Here is a 17227-nt window from a genome sequence, read left to right as displayed (position 1 = left end):
ACCCTGGCCCAAACTCACAGCCTGAGACTGCACTGTCAGCAACCAGAATGTGACGTTTTTGTTCACATATTCTTCAGTTGCAGGATTAACTCCAAAGCCAGAGTAGACCTAATTAGGGTGCTAAAATTAAAAACTGGTTTTCAGCAATGACACACACCAAAAAAAAGAGATTTAATCCTATTTTCTTTATGTAATTCAGGAGATGTTCAATTTACAGGTAATATTTGGGACTTGTTTATCCATCTGCCAGCACAATTGTCTATATAAGAATTAATATATTGATAATTAAGTTTAAGCAGCTGCTAAGAGCACACTGGAGTGTTGCAGCTTCTTATGTTTACATGTACCTAAAGCAATAACCTGACATGCCTGGAGTTGGAGAATTGGTAGAGATTTAGCTGTTACAATTCCATGCTCTAGTCTGGAGAAAAATCACCTTCAAAGTCAAGATAGTTCAGATAAAAGAGACATCTCAACATCTTGATGAGACATCTTGCTGCTCCTGTAGAACCTGCACACACAACATGGCTCAAGTTGTCAAAGGTGATGTGCACCCTGTCAGATGTGCAGACCAGTCAGGGCAGCACAAATAACCCTTGCATGTGACAATACCTGCTCACGTTGGCAAAAACAACACTGCTGTTCTTCTGATAGGACTTGGAGCACTTCAGGCTACAAATTGGAGGGGAGAACTGAAAACTAGCAGCACTCAAAACAGACACCCTCCAGACACAGGTTGGCAAGGTTTAAACAGCCTTAAAACTGTGTTATGGGTAAACTGGCAGTGGCACAGTCACCAGATGTTTGAGGATGCAGGGAATGAGAGGTATGGACATCAGCACCTGCTACACTGAGTAGGCAAACAGGTCCTTCGTAAGTCTGGAAAATAAGCCAGCTCCAAGAGTGGATATAAGGAATAAAAGTTAAGTGAACTGAGAGTGTATCAACTGGGAACAGCGAGGCAGAGCCTGATGAGGTTATCCCCTAGAGGAAGAGGGGCATTTTACTTATTCCTTGTGGAATATCAGAGGGAAAAGGGAAGTTCAAATCAATCTTCGCTGAGCCATGATTTTTGATAGCTCATAGAGTTCTCAAGCTCATCTTCTGGAACTCATTCAGAGTTGGGATGCTGACAGTGACTTTAAACATGATAGTTTTTAGAGTTTTTAAAACTAGATTTTAAAAATCCAGTATTAAAGATGAAATACAGCATAACTACACATTTCCCCTTTCTCCTATTTCTCTACTCACTATCCAATGCAGTTCTGCATCAGTTCAACATCTCCCAAGCTAGCAGTGGCACACACACACACACCCCTACTCCATTCTAGGTGAAAAATCCCACTGTGTGAAAGCAAGAGTAAAATTATTTTCTATTTCACAGAGGTACCTTGTCCAGAAGACAGATCAAGGAAATTTCAACGATCATTTGAAGGCTGTGGATGCACAAGAACATCACAGAAGTGTCATCGCAGGCCATCTCCCCCATACATAATTGTTCCCATCCCTGAAAAGTGGTTTCTGATTCACGGGCACACAGAAAATCAAGTCATGGAGCCTGTCCAGGGAATGGGGAGAAGGGCTCTGCTGGACCAGGTCCCAATTTGATTCACTGCACAGCCCCACAAACAGCCACCCTGGCTCAGAGAGGGCAGCACCTCCTGAACTATCCTGCTGCTGCTCATGAAGCAGCAGCCTCAGCATCTTGGAACCACATGTGGATCAGGAGTTGGGTTGGAGTATCATTGGACTACCCTTCTAATTACATTTGGAAGGGTATTCCCAAAGTATAGAGTCATAGTGCCTTGTATTTTTAGAACACTCATTCTTTAACTAGTTTGCATGGTGCCAGATCAGTGTTTAATGCAGATTCAGGGACATCCTGTTGCACCACAGCAGCACAAGAATGTTTTTTCCTATCCACTTGATGGCAAGTCACACATGAAAGATTTGTTTTCCCTTCCCCCTCCCATTTTTGCCAGCTTCTCCCTTTCAAACAAGAGTTTCCTCTACTATCTTTATCTGTACCACTGGGACAGTGTTTATTATTAGAAAGAATAGGCTGCAGTTCAGGAGATCTAATTAACTTGGCTGCCTTTCCAAGATCCAGCTCTTAAAAAGTGTGCACCACCACCAGTTCTCAGTGTAAATCCCCAGGCCAATTTAAAAAATCATCCTTTGAACAACTATAAACTGGCTGCCAGACTACAATATATCTATTAATCCCATATTGCTACAATGTACTTCCAGATCAGTTAATATTAGTTATAATTACCTATAAATCCTTCAGTTTAACTGTGCCAAGATGAGCCTAGCCCTAGCAAAGGCTTGTAAAGATGAACAAAGCCTTGCAAAATGCCCAGGTAGCGTGCCAAGGATATAGCATTCAGCTGTTCCTGCCTGCTAGGGTTTAATCCTGGCCAGAAACTAACCTTGACACAGGTGTTTGCTCACTCCTCCTGGTGGGGTGGAGACCAGAATCAGAAGGGCAAAAGTGAGATATCTTATGGGTTGAGATAAGGACAGTTTAAACGAGAAAAGCAAAAGTTGCATAAGCAAGCAAAGCAGAACAAGGAACTCAATCACTCCTTCCCATTGCCAGGCTCAGCCAGCTCTGGGAAAACAGGATGAGAAGGTCACCACAATACAGAGCTAAAAAGCCTCTGGGTTCTCCTTTTACAAGGAGAAAAAGGCCAAGATCAGTAGTTTCAGAAAGCCAGCCCAACACATCTCATGCCACATGTTGCTTCCTGGTTCTACTTACAAGAACCAAAGCAGGGAAATACTCAGGGCCAGAGAGAACAACAACACCAGCCACCTTCATCTCCCCAGCACTCGAACACTCCAATCTTGATAAACTCACTAGTAACAGATACTCTCTAGTAGTTGCTTCTCAGTCACACAAGAAGCAAAAGCAAAAAGCTAATTAAGATTTATGAAGAAAAACTGTTATTCAAGCATACTGAGAAAACATATGGAAAACTGGGGCAGGGGGGAAATGATGGAACGTGTGTTTCACAAATATCATGGTTTGACTCCAGATCAGCAGTTCAGCCAATGACAACAACACTCTTGATCCCATCCCCTCCCACCCAGGTAGGGAAAGGAGAGAGACTTCCCAGAGACAGGAGCTGAGGGGAGAGTATGAGGGTCAGGAATGCATGGGCCTAGGGATAAATAGTGATGGATAGATGAGTCCTCCCTGGACACCCATGGATGGAAGAGAAGGAAAGAAAGGGCTTGACTTCCATCATCCCTGAATTTATAGCAAGACCTATGTAGATATATGGATGGAATACTTTGGTTTGCCAATTTTTGCCATCTGTCCACTCTGCTCTTCCCTATGGGAGGGCTGTAGGTACGAGTCTTCTGCTCCTTTAGTGTCCCAAGCAGCAGACTCAACAAGCACAGCAAAGTGTCCTTGGTCTCTCAGCAGTATCTATAAACATTCCAGCATTATCAGTCCACTGGCTGGAAAACTTGCTGCTACTTTCAGCAATTGTGCTGCTTGAAAGAGAATTCACTGAGGAAAAACCAAAATCAGTAAAAAGAAACTTGGCTTCATCCTGGGTCAAACCAGGACATTAGAGAAGAGGCTTAATAAGCAACATGTTTTTACTCTTAGCCAGACATAATGCAAGCAGGTATTCCCTAAATAAAAGAGGCTGTGGGTGCCAAAGCATCCTTCTCTCCACTGACCCCTCTCCTAGCATTACCAACAGTAAAACAAATCCTGCCACACTGCTGGAAAAGAACACAACTCTGGAGAACACCAGAAAACAGCTGGATCTGTTTGTGTGAGCTCGTCCCTACACACCACCAAAGATTTGCTGCTCCCCAGAGGAGAGAAGTCCAGCTCCTACTAGATCCCCATGGCACAGTTTTGATATTTTGGGCAAAAAAAGTTATTTTAGCAGAGTACATAAGCAAACATTTCATTACAAAGCTGCAACAAGGAACAGAAAATATACTATTAAGAAAAAAAAAATAATCTAAGGAAGGCAGACTGCTTGTTGGCTGTTACAGCTTCACTCTTGGCTTCTTTGCCTTCTGGGCCAAGACACAGCTTTGGCATGTTTAGCTCTGCCCAAACACTGGCCTTCTGGAGAAGCACAGAAGTTGGTTCTTTCCAGACTGTTCAGATTAATACTCACAAGCTGTTAAGTGCAAATGAAGCTTTTAAACAAATCTTGGCAAAAAACCTACATTATTTTTCCTACAAATTGGTTCAGTAACCCCAGATTTCAGAGGAAGTTACTCCTGATGGTTCTTGGCCAACCCAGCACAGAAACTCTGTTGGGATGCAAACCTACCAGCACCATTTTTTCTCATTTTCAGTAACACATCCACCCAGGCCACAGGGCATACAGGGTTGGAGATCTCACCTTCACACTCCAGCATCTGTTCACAGCTGACCAGGGCAATCCCATTAGGATGATCCATTTTCCTTGTCAGGGCATGCCACTGAGCATCTTGAAATTATACACATACTCTATTAGCAACAATTCTCAGTTTCTTCCAAACAGTAGCCTGCTCACACACAGCAGAAACACAACAAGCTTAACAGTAAGGGTCAGAGTGGGTGATGCTTCTACCTTCAGATACACACAACTGTTATTTTTGAAAGGAAATATTTTCACCCACCATAGCCCAAGGGAAATAGAAGCAAAGCATCTGGGAGTTCCTTCCCAAAATCGTTGCCAGTTCCTCACCACCTGCATCTGGTGCATGTGGATTATGAGTTAATTCAGATGAGCAACACCCGTGTCACCTCTATGGACGACCAGCCTGCTCTGAAACACAAGCACTGCTGAACCACACCAAGCAAAAGCAGCTCCAGATGCTCAGAGCCAGCTCAATCCAAAGCAAAGAAAGAGGCAGGCCTGGCAGAGTTTAACTCTGCTTACAGTCTGCACCAAAAAACAAGAGGGTGAAGCTTCCCAACATCATGAACAGGAAGGAGAGACAATATGGAGATACCAGAGGGCATTTAGTCAACTCAAACCCATCTGTGTTTCTCTTCTGGCTTACAGTCAGCTATTCCAGACAGAAGTTGGCTGCCTTAAAGGAACAAACCTGGACTCCTTGGCACAGCACAGTGTCATGTACATATGCATGGTCAGCTCTTACCCAAGGCTGAACACAGCCTATTAGCCCCATTCCCAAAAGAATAACTCTCCAGGACAGCGGAGTAGCAACCCTGAAGAAGCCCTAACACACCAGGGAGGCTCTGCCCCTCTCCCCTCCACACCAACTCCTTGACAACAGTACCCCTTGTTGCATTTTTTTCCAGCCTCTTATTGGGAGCAGCAGACAAAGTACACACCATGGTTGAAGTCTGCATCCTTGCTCCTTTATTCACTAAAAATTAAACGTCTCCTGGTTTGAACCAGGATGAAGCCAATTCTCCTTTTACTCTTTTGTTTGGTTTTGTTTCTGTGTGTGTGTTCTGGATTTTTTACCTTCAGTGAATTCTCTTTCAAGCAGCAAGTTTTCCAGCCAGTGGACTGATAATGCTGGAATGTTTATAGATACTGCTGAGAGACCAAGGACACTTTGCTGTGCTTGTTGAGTCTGCTGCTTGAGACACTAAAGGAGCAGAAGACTCGTACCTACAGCCCTCCCATAGGGAAGAGCAGAGTGGACAGATGGCAAAAATTGGCAAACCAAAGTATTCCATCCATATATCTACATAGGTCTTGCTATAAATTCAGGGATGATGGAAGTCAAGCCCTTTCTTTCCTTCTCTTCCATCCATGGGTGTCCAGGGAGGACTCATCTATTCATCACTGTTTATTCCTAGGCCCATGCATTCCTGACCCTCCTCACTCTGCCCTCAGCTTCTGTCTCTGGGACATTTCAGAGCTGCTCACAGCTCAGGAGATGCTGGGGGAGTTGCTGGGGGTGGTGGGAGGCAATAGGATTTTGCACATTCCTGACATACTTGTACATAGTTATACACATTTTCTTTTATCATTAGTATTTAATTAAAGCTGTCTAGCTTAATTTTCAATCCAGGAAGTCTCTCTCCTTATTCTTCTCTCTCCTTGCACTACCTGGGTAGGGAATTGTCACTTGTTTAATTGCTGATCCAGAGTCAAACTGTGACAGCGTGTTTATCTCCCCAGCCTTAAGCTCAGTTGCTCCCTAGTCCAAGACCCCAGGAACACAAAGCTGGCACTCAGCAGTCTCACCTAAGGAGCAGTCCCTGGCAAGCAGCTCCCCCCTTTCACACCTGACACCACAACAAGCACAGCAACAGTGTCCCCATTACCCACAGCAGCTGGGACATTCAGTGACCATTCCAATCCAACTCCCACCGCAGGGATTTAACTCCCAGCAGCAGCAGAACCAAGAGGACACAGCACAGTGATTTACAGTAGGGTTCATCCCAACAAAACACACCAGCAAGGCTACTTTTTTAGCCCTGAGAGCAGAAGGTCAGCACCAAAGGCAGTTGGGAAAGAGAACAAAGGCCCCAAACAAACAAAGCTCTGAGGAGAAACACCTGGTGCTGAGCAGGCCCCGAGTCACACCAAACCAGCAGCACTTTGCTGTGGGAGGGGACACAGTTCATTACACAGCTGTAAGATAACTCCCTAAATCCAATTTATGCCCATTTTTCTAGGTATTTCGATTATACTGAGCACCACATGCAGGCTTTTACCCAGGTTAGGTGGCAGCTACTTCTGCTACCCTTCAGAGCCCTTCAAAAAAAATAAAACACGATTCCAGCAACTGTTATTTTAAGAGCACCTCTGATTTCTCTCCTTCACTAGTCTACATGATCTTGGCAAGAAAAAAAGCTATTAAAATTTGATTTTCACTATTTCTAACAATTTCAAGATAGACCACAAAATTTTAGATAAAATGAAAATGCAGTATCTAACCACATAGCTCACAAGGCAGCTAAAAGTGAATGTTATCACCTGGTTTGGAATAGTTAAGAAACCATTAGCCCAAAATACCATTTCTGTATTAAAACCAGGGAACAATTCACTTCATTTTTGAGCTTTCAGGCATGCAGGATTGCAGTGAAACCATGTCAACAAAGTGAAATATTCATCACAGCAGCCCTGACCACCTGATACTTTATCCTTACCAGTGGAATGATATTTACTTAGTCAACATGTCGAATAACAATTACTTTAGTTTTGTGTGTCCATCAACACTTACACATAATATTTGAGAAGTGAATTAGTCTAAACTCTATTGGTGCTAATTTAATTACAATGAAAATTGGTTTCTAGAGTGAGTAATTGTCCTTGTGAGCTGGTCCTTTAGACTTCTAAGTTATACCGCAACAGCCACGGGAAACAAAAGGCTCGAATTGATTCAACAACAAACAAAACCTCTTTGATGCCTCCGGGGTTCCCACAAAGAGCAAAACCGAAGCTTAACACCCATTCACGTTGTAACACCTTGAAAAAACAAACCATCCAATCAGTCACTGGCTGGTATCTGAAGAACACACCCTTGCTCATTAGCTGCACAGTGAACCCAACTGCAGGCACCAGGGCACCCATGAAACCTGTGAAACTAACCACCCTCTCACCCTTCAGCAATAATCAATGCCCTCTTGTTTTGTCTCTTTAATCCCCTCCACATTTTTCCTATTGCTGTATTTAACCAAATGAACCAGAACACCAATTTCCATGGCACACATTACACATTCTTCCTTGAACCAAAGCACTTATGTCAATCCCACTGAAAGTCTCTGTCCACCCAGGGTCCAAGACCAGAAATAAAAGTCAATTCCATAAGACACACTTGGGAATGTGTCAGTAACTTTTTGTCAGAAAATAAAGAATTCACAGTCTCTCCACAGGAACACGAGTTTTAACCAAACTTCTATGAAAAGTTTCTCACATCCTGATGGATCAGGCAAAGGGCTGCAAGTAGCCTCATCCCAGGCCATATAGAGGACTAACTTTTATGACACCTAATTTACCTAATGGATTTGTAAGCAACATCTTGTTGTTGTTGTTTTTAGTATATTTTATAGCGAGTTTTGTTAGTGTAAATGCAGCTGTGAGGCAAGGAGCAACAAATGTTGGATCTATTTAAAAACAAAGTCTAAAAGTTGACCCTGGCTGTGAGATATTAACCCCAAGATTTGTACCCACTGACAACCCCACTACATGATTAGTTTACAAGGGCAGGGCTGCACTCATTAAACAGTCCCCATGCAGATGTTCCTCTCAAGCAACTTACACACCAAACCTCTGGAAAAAGAAACCTACAAATAAAAAACTAGAAACACAACTGTTCTGGTTTGAGCCAGGATGAAGCCAATTTCCCTTTCACTATGGTGTTTTTTCCCTTCAGTAAGCTCTCTTTTAATTAGCAGCAAGTGTTTCACCTAGTGAACTGATAATGCTGGAATGTGTATGTTATTGCTGGGACTCCAAGGTCACATCTTTGCTCTGCTCAGGCACTACCAGGAGATCTATGACCCCCAAGTAGGAGGCTGAATTACACAGACAGCAAAACTGGCCAGAGATACTCCATTCCATATAACTACATAAGCTCAGAGGGAGGTCAGAGATCACACAAAGCAACTTCCTTCCTCCTCCTTCCCTTCTCTTCCATCCATGGCCAGCATCCAGGGAGAATTCCATCCATCCATCACTGTTGACCCCCAGGCTGGAGCTCTCCTGACCCTCATCACTCTGCTGTCTCTCCAGCAGCTCTGGGACATTTCAGAGCTGCTCACAGCTCAGGAGATGCTGCAGGAGTTGCTGGGGGTGGGGAGAGGCAAGAGGCTTTTGCACATTCCTGAGCACATTTGTATATAATTGTACTTATTTTCTTTTATCATTAGTGTTTAATTAAAGCTGTCTAGTTTAGTTTTCAATACAGAGAGTCTCTCTCTCTTTCTCTTTCCCTACCTGGGTGGGAAGGGATGGAGAGCATTGTTGTCTCTGGTTTAACTGCTGATCCCGAGTCAAACTGTGACAACAACAGGCGATTCCTAAAGCACTGTTAATTATAAACACTGCCACAAAGCCAAGAGAGACAGATAACATTGGAAGCTCCATCCCTGGCAGTGCTGAAGGGCAGGTTGGATGGGGCTTGGAGCAGCCTGGGCTGGTGGGAGGTGTCCCTGCCCATGCAGGGAGGTTGGAACTGGATGATGTTTAAGGTCCCTTCCAACCCAAACCATTCTATGAACGTTACACACCCAGACAGGTGCATGACTTCATGCTGACCCCCCGCTCAGCACCAAGTTAACAGATCCGAGCAGCGATTCTTGGCTGCTGGTGAGGGAATCCCCCTGCTGCTGCCCACGGGCCCCTTCTGCTGAGGCCCGGGGGCTCTGCGGAAGGGGCCCTGCCTCTCCCTGCCCTACCCCGGTGCTCCACGCTCCCCCGACAGCCGCCTGAGGGGCCGATTTACCACAGGCAGGGTGAGACCGCCGCGCCAGGCCGCATCCACACTCCAGCTGCCTCGTTACAGGGACGGCAAAAAAAACCCAAAAACCTACCAAACCCGAACGCCTCCACGCCAAAGGCACACCCAGAAGTCGCTGCAGGCGCTCCTCCCCCGTGCGCTGGGGGGGCTCGGGCCCCTCAGAGCAGCCCCGTCCCAGGGCAGGGGGGTCTCACCTCAGAGCCCCGCGCTCCCTCCCCGCCTCCGGCCGCCCGCGCTCCCGCTCCCTCCGCTCGGCCCCGCCCCCTTCCCCCGCCCGCAACCAATCACCGCCGCCAGGCGAGGCGCTCCGCCACGCCCACCTCGGCCCGCCAGCCAATGGGGAAGCGGCGGCGCGGGGGGAGCCCCGCCCTCCTCGCGGCGGCCGGGGTCCCCGGGGGAGGGGGGAGCGGAGCCCCCCCCAGCCCGGTGCCCCCCCCAGCCCGGTGCCCACGGGTCACAGCGGGTCACAGCGGGTGCCCACGGGCGCCCCGCCAGCCCCGCAGCCGCAAGAGCTCCCCCGCTGCCCGGAGGATGCGGCCCCCCCCCACCCGCCTGCCCACTCCAAAGCCCCCCCCCCCCCAGCACCCCCAGGGAGCGGCCTCCCCGCGGTAAAACGGCCCCGCTCCCCGCGGCCAAACGGCCCCGCTCCCGCCCCGCCACTCACCCGCCGCCGGGCGCAGACAGCCCCGCTCCTGCCGCGAGGGAAGGCCGCCAAGCCCCGCCGGCAGGAGGGCCGTTCCCTCGCGGTCTGCCCGCGGCTGACGGGGCGATGGGCCCGGCCTCCCGTTCCCCGCACAACCCCGCGTTCCCAGCACGACCCCGCGCCCGTTTCCCCGCACGGCCCGAGCGGAGGGGCGGGTTTTGTTCCAGGAGGCCCTGGCCGCGCATGCGCGCCGGGCGCGGGGGCCGCTGGGAGATGTAGTTCCTTAGAGGGGGGCGGGCCGGGCTGAGGAGAGGGCTGCGGACTGCGAGTCCCGGCATGCCCCGCGGCGTGGCGGCTGCTGCCCTGCCCGGGGGCTGGTCCCTCCTTCCTCCCCTCCTTCCTTCCCTCCTTCCTTCCCTCCTCCCTCGTGGTCTTTCCCGGGGGAGCTGGAAGCGCTCCCGGCTGCCCCCAGGGGCCTCATCGCCTCATCTCGCCCCCCCTCCGTGCTCAGAGCTGTCTTTGGGAGAGGGGCAGCGCCGGGCGAGGGGAAAGGTTGGGCTGGGGTGATGAGAAAAGGTCTTTTCCAACCCAAAACCATCGCGTGATTCCCCTGGAAACGCCCTCCCCGCGTCCGCAGCTCCGGGCGCTCATTCCCTGGCTGCAAAACCATCCGGGATTTGTACCCAGAGCTGCTCCCGGGCTCCCCACAACCCGCCCTGGAGGCAAACATCCTCCTGGAAGCGAAAACGTGTCATAAAGAGCCTGGTAGTAAAAAAATTCCCCTGTTGCTGGAAGTTAGGGCGCTGCCTTTCCCCCCAAAAAAAGTGCTCAGCATGAGGGGTAACACCCATGTCAAGTTAGGGCACTGTTTTTACCCCAAAAAAAGTGCTCAGCATAAGGGGTAAGACCCATGTCAAGTTAGGGCATAGTTTTTACCCCAAAAAAAGTGCTCAGCATAAGGGGTAACACCCATGTCAAGTTAGGGTGCTGCTTTTCCACCCCCAAAAATGCTCAGCATAAGGGGTAACACCCATGTCAAGTTAGGGCATAGTTTTTACCCCAAAAAAAGTGCTCAGCATAAGAGGTAACATCCATGTCAAGTTAGGGCGCTGCTTTTCCCCAAAAAAAAGTGCTCAGCATAAGAGGTAGCACCCATGTCAAGTTAGGGCGCTGCTTTTCCACCCCCAAAAGTGCTCAGCATAAGGGGTAACACCCATGGGATCTGTTTCTCTGGGCACAACCAGACCCGTGGCACCTTCCTTCAAATGTAGGTTCAGCACCTTCAAGACGAACACAAACTTTGCCATTTGCACGTCAAAACTTGTTCTGCACCCCCAAAAAATCAAGCTGGTTGCTGTTAAAATCGGGTTGGAAATCCAACTTGGCGTTTCTCTAGATGCCAACGTTTTGTAGCGTGGGGGTGGGATTGTTACAAGGTGTGTAAAGCTGTTAATGGGGCTTCAGAAGCTTTAACAGCAGGTTGAGAAGGGGTCAAGAAGAACCATCGAACAGGAGGAAATCGCCTTTGTAAGGGTGCTCAGCTGCAAACATGCAGCTTCCTCCCAGCTGGAGATAAATCTTGACTGGGAATAAAACCCAGAATTTGTCTGCTGGGAAAGGACCCTCCAGGAGATGCTTTGGCTGTTCCCAGACCATGGTTGTTGAGGCCATGGAGTGTGAAGGGTCTGTGCCCACCTGCAAAAGTTGAGCAGTGTCCCCTGAGCCCCAAAGATTCAAGGTGCTGCAGCTCTTGGTGGTTCCTTGCCAGGGTTGAGCTGGATGTAGCTGTTCTCACCCTGTGTGTTGTGGGAAAGGAGGCAGGAGCATTCTGCTGTGCCCTGCCCGAAATAAAAATAAATCAAAGACATGAAAATAAAAGCAAAACCCCAACCCTCCCTGCCCAAAAGAGGAGCCAACAAAACCCCCCCTCAAAACCAAAACAAACAACATGGCCAAAAAAAAACCCAAAAGGCCAAAAAAAAACCCCAAAAGACCAAAAAAAGACCCCAACCCACCACCCATTTTCATCACCACCTTCACCTAAGGCAGAGGATTTCCCCCCTGTGGCTCCTGGGTGGTTCCCTTTGGCAGCTCCTGTGCAGGGAAAGGCACAAGCTCTGGTGAGGAGCTGCAGCACAGGGGGGGGGACACCAAAGCTTCCTGCGTGGCCACAGCTGCTTTCTAAATCAATCCCTCAGCTCCCTTGGCCTTTTAGGTGGCATTTTCAGCAGAAGGCATCACGCTGAGGCCATGCTGCCCTCTTCCACCTGCACACCCAGCCCACCTTGCCCTTTCCATGCAGATTTAGGTGTACACCCTGTCCAAAAATGACTCCAGCAAATCCTCCTGGAAGGCAGGAGGGGTTTTTACCTGCCTGTAAGACCCTGGTCCTGCAGGTACAGACTGGTCCTGCTTGCAGAGGAGGTGGTTACACAGCATCAGGTCATGATTTATTCTGAGAGTCGTGCCTGGCAACTGCTGCCCACGGGTAAGGCCACCATCCCTCACCGTGTGGGTCCTCAGAAGAGTGGAAATTGGGGATTTCTCCAGGAGAAGATTCTTCCCACTCTTCTGTATCCCTCTCTACCAGCCGCAGGAGCTGGGTGATGGATCTTGGGAGCTAACTGAAGGCAGGGGGTTAACTGGAGTCGTGCTTTCTGTGGAATCATGTTTACCCAGTGTGGTTACGAGATGACTAACTGCAAAATTAGTTCCTGGAGGCTTCTAAATCCATCAGAGACATTCGCTGGGTGTTGTAAAAAAATGCTCAGACTGGAAACAACCTGCATGTTCTCAGTAGGTAGAGTAATTAACAACTGTAACATATTACCATGGACCACAAGAATTTCTCCATCAGTTCAGAGCCTGGAATTTTAAGCAGTTTCCTTCTAGAAAATGCCCAGCCTCCCTGGATTTTCACCAGCAGATTCCTGAACCCACTGTTACGTGTAACATCTGACCAGATGATCTTTCTTTTTTTTTTTTTTTTTATAGGTTTAAAATTCAAGCATCTGTCTCCTGGCAGAAAATACTTTGATCTGAATTGCTTGGTTTAAAAGATGTTGTATCACTTTGCTTTTTCCCTCTGCTAGTTCACCAGCTGGGCTGGTTAACTTTCACATGAGTACAAGGCAAGCAAAACATGCCTCTTAAACAAGGGAGCCAGACTGTGAAGCCAAAACAACTAGAAGTTGAATTCAGAGTTATCTTGATCATCTTTAGATAAAATATAAATTCCATTTCAGGCTCACAGTCTTCTGAAAAGTAATTGAGACCAATATATACCTTTTTTTTTTTTTTTAGTTTGGGGAAATATTCTGTTTCATCCCCAGAAACATGCTTTATTCTCCTGAGCACTCCCAAGAGCTGGGCTGCTTTTCTCAGAGCTATCAGTCCAAGAAGTTACAAATTCAACGTGAAGCAGAGTGTAGGGTAGATGATTTCAGCCAAGTTGCCCTCAGAGTTTCTATGGGTGCATCTAAACACCTTCGACAAGTTCCACCTGACACCTGAGGGGCTGAAACTCTCAGTGTACACCTGTTGAAAATGTTGGAGCCCTTTCAAATAAGTGAAGGGGCACACATATTCCACCAGGAACCTCTTGGAATGTCCCCTCTCTGCTGTGTTGTGTTCCCAGCAGATGTCTGGGAGGTTCAAGTCCCTACAAGACCAGCAGGTGACTGGGAGATTTCTCCCAACTGCTTATAGAAAGCCAACTGGCCAGCACAGGCTTCATTTTCTCTGATCATTTACTCCTCTGCCCTCAGTTCAGGATGTCCTGGGAAGTTGAGCAAGGCAGGATATACAGGAATGTCTTGGCTGTCCCCTCCACATCCTCCCAAAGTGATGATCTTAAATCAAGAGCCTGCAATTACCATCAGTTTTAATGACAACATAAGGTCTGTGGAGCAGGCAGGAATTCTGCACTCACCTTTTTTTCAAAAGGAGGAGGCAACATTTAAAAAGAATTCCCCTTTTGTGACAGAGGGTCACAGTGACAGCAAATATCCATTTTTCCCAAGACTGGGAATAAAAAAAACCCCAAACAAACCAAACTTGATGCACTACCCGAAACTGGGGCTGCCAGCAAAAGGTTGTGGGGACCAAAAAACCATCTACTGCCAGCACAAAAGAGGCTGCCACTTGGAAAACCACCTGGCAGGTGAGTGCAGGGAGATGCCTCGAGGAGATGTGGAGTTTCTGCAGCTGCTGGGAGGTTATTTGTGCCCCAAAAGGGTCACTGCACTCACCGGCTGGGACAGACACATCAGCTCCTGCTTCCTAAATTCTCCTCCCAGCCACACCAGGCAGGGAGTGAGGGTGTTTCTACACTGACAGGCAGGAGGGTTGTGCAGAAGCTGGCAGAGGAGCCAACATCTCCCTGCTCCTGGGGCTGCTCCAGCCCTCGGGGGGCCCCGGGCAGCAGAGGGGACAAGGTGAGCAAACACCAACCCCCCCAGGGCAGGAACCAGCTCCTCGACCCAGCTGTGGAACAAAGATCTCTGGGGAACACAGGGGCCAGCAGCACAGTTCAGCCAATCCCTCAAATAAACTTCATATTTTTTGCTATTAAGAGGAAATCAGATCAGGACTTTCCAGTGATGCTTTAGCATTCAAAGAGAGGGGTTCTCAGGGGTTTCTTGGTTTGGGTTTTTCTCCACCTCCCCGTGTTCCTCACCAAGGAACCTTTGCCAGTGTAATCATGGAGCCAAGGCCAAGCCATGGACAAACAGAGCAGAATTTGGGCAGCCACGTGGTTGATAGAAACACCCACAACACCCAAGGCTGGAAAGGGATTCCTGTTTGCAGATAAAGACAACGGCCCCGTCTACTCCACCTTCATTTCTTGAAGGAAGGAGTTTGGGAGCATTTTTATGTTGCACAACGACTTCATTAGCAGCTAAACTGAAAAAAAAGAAAAAGGGGGGGGTGGATTATGGGAAAGTAAAAAAAAAAAATCCCAACAAAACCAATGAACACTTTAGGGACTGGTGTGTGTTCAGTTTATGATTCCAGTCTGATCTTCCTAGACACTGTCCATGCCTTCCCCTTCCCTCCTCCTGCCTGCAGGGGCTGGGGTGTCTAAGGACCATGGCAGAGAGGGGGGGCAGCAGGCTGGTGGTGGGAATCACCTGCCAAGGGTGGGATCTGCAGGGCTGCTCTTAACCTGTCACCTGGATCTGCTCACCCTCCCAGGACACAGCACGACTTCTCCCAAGGGGCCAAAAGCCACCTGGGGAGAGTGGTGAGGAAGGTGTTTAAAACCAGGAGCAGTCCAGCATTCACAGAATCCTTCTGGTTAGAAAAGGCCTTTTAAGATCATGGAGTCCAACCATAACCTACCTCCACCAACCATTAACCCAACCCTACCAAGGCCAGGGCTCAAGCCCCGTCCCTCAGCACCACACCTGCACGTCCTTTAAACACTTCCAGGGATGGGGATTCAGCCACCTCCCTGGGCAGCCAGTGCCAGTGTTTAATGACCCTTTCAGTGAAGAAGTTTCTAATATCCAATCTAAACTTCCCCTGGAGCAACTTGAGCCCATCTCCTCTTGTCCTCTCAGGCTCCTAGCAGGGAGCCCGGGATGCGGGAGCGCCCTGCCCTGATCGTCTCGCTGCTGAGAACTCAAAAGCCAGATGCACTTTTCCTCACCTCACAGAGCTGGGGATTTTTTGTGCAGACTAACCACCCAGCATTCCTCCCTGATGGAGAGCCTGTTTGTCCACATCCACCACCATCCTTGCCGAGAGGTGATGCTCCCTGGCAGCGCCGGTGCCAGCAGCGGGTCAGCACGGGAACCTTCTCACACACCAGTGCCACCCTCCACAGAGGCTTCCTGAGGCAGGCACTGCCACATCTCATGCCTTGCTGGCTGCACAGTGGGCTGCCACTGTCCCTCACACACCTGCAGACCTATTGCTGCTTCTAAACAGAATCAGCCTGTTGCATCCTTACCTCCGATCATCCCGCACTCAGGTCTATTGACATGTGGGTGTGAAGAAGAGGAGCTTTTTTTATCCCAGCTGGAACAGAAGACAGATTTACTGATGCAGATACTTCAGCAACACGAACAGCAGCTTCAACCGAGCCATTAATATCACTAGAGCAACTGTGAGGAGGCTGGTTCCTGGAGACAAGTCAGATGCATCTCTTTCCCAAGGATTTGAGCATCCTTTTGTCATGGTTTAATTCAGGATCAGCAGCTGAACCAGCAAGAATAATGCTCTTGATGCCCTGCCCCTCCCACCAGGTAGGGAAGGGAGAGAGAATAAGGAGAGAGAGACTTTGGGGATTGAAAAATAACTAGACAGCTTTAATTAGATACTAATGATGGAAGAAAATATGTGCAACTACACACAAATGTGTTCAGGAATGTGCAAAACCCCTGGTGTCTCCCCCCACCCCCAGCAACTCTCAGGGCATCTCCTGGGCTGTGAGCAGCTCTGAAATGTCCCAGAGACAGGAGCTGAGGGCAGAGTGAGGAGAGTCAGGGATGCACAGGCCTGGGGATAAACAATGATGGAGAGATGAGTCCTCCCTGGCCACCCATGGGTGGAAGAGAAGGGAAGAAGCAGCAGGAAGGGGCTTGACTTCCATGACCTTACACTGAGCTTATGTAGATACATGGACTGCAACACTGAGGTCAATTTGCTGTCCATCTGGTCCACTCCTCCCTAGGGGAGGGGGCTGCAGATTCTGCTCCTCCAGCATCTGAGGCTGCAGATTCAAAAAGCAGAGCAAAGTGACCCTGATGTCTCAGCAGTAAGATCAACATTCCAGTGTTCTCAGCTCACTGGCTGGAAAACTTGCTGCTAATGAAGCTCACTGAAGGGAAAAAAACAATAAAGCAAAAAGAAAATGGGCTTCACTCTGGCTCAAACCAGGACACCTTTGTAGGACCTTGAGCCTGCAGTCAGCTCTCCACAGAGTGACACCAGGGTCTACCCTACAGCTGGACATCTCCAAGCTGGCAAGTTGACATAAGGTCTTTGTAGCAGAGCAGAAATCCTGTGCCACCACATGGCAAGGCAGTGATGGTGGCCCTGCTCTGGGTTCTCCTCATCTGTCTGGAATCAGTCGTGTGAATTCAGGCAGACAAATGGGGAAAGTGTTTTGGAGCAAGCCTGAAGCAGGACAAGAGGAGAGAATGTCACATGAGGCCATTCAAC

At 48.6% G+C, this 17227-nt stretch overlaps 1 protein-coding gene across 13 annotated transcripts in view; it reads right to left on the bottom strand.

The window, feature by feature from the left end:
- Positions 1–10242, bottom strand: part of GTF2I (general transcription factor IIi) — a 65639-nt gene extending 55397 nt beyond the window's left edge. For all 13 annotated transcript variants that reach the window (XR_007891199.1, XM_051635725.1, XM_051635731.1 and 10 more), the window contains exon 1: positions 10079–10242. The gene's annotated coding sequence lies outside the window, so the exon portion shown is untranslated. The remainder of the gene's footprint in view (positions 1–10078) is intronic.
- Positions 10243–17227: the final 6985 nt, after the last annotated feature.

Source organism: Apus apus, chromosome 18 (assembly GCF_020740795.1).
Source record: "Apus apus isolate bApuApu2 chromosome 18, bApuApu2.pri.cur, whole genome shotgun sequence".
NCBI classification, from domain to species: Eukaryota; Metazoa; Chordata; class Aves; order Apodiformes; family Apodidae; genus Apus; species Apus apus.
The sequence above is the reverse complement of the archived record's forward strand: the minus strand, read 5'-3'. Positions and strand labels throughout refer to the sequence as shown.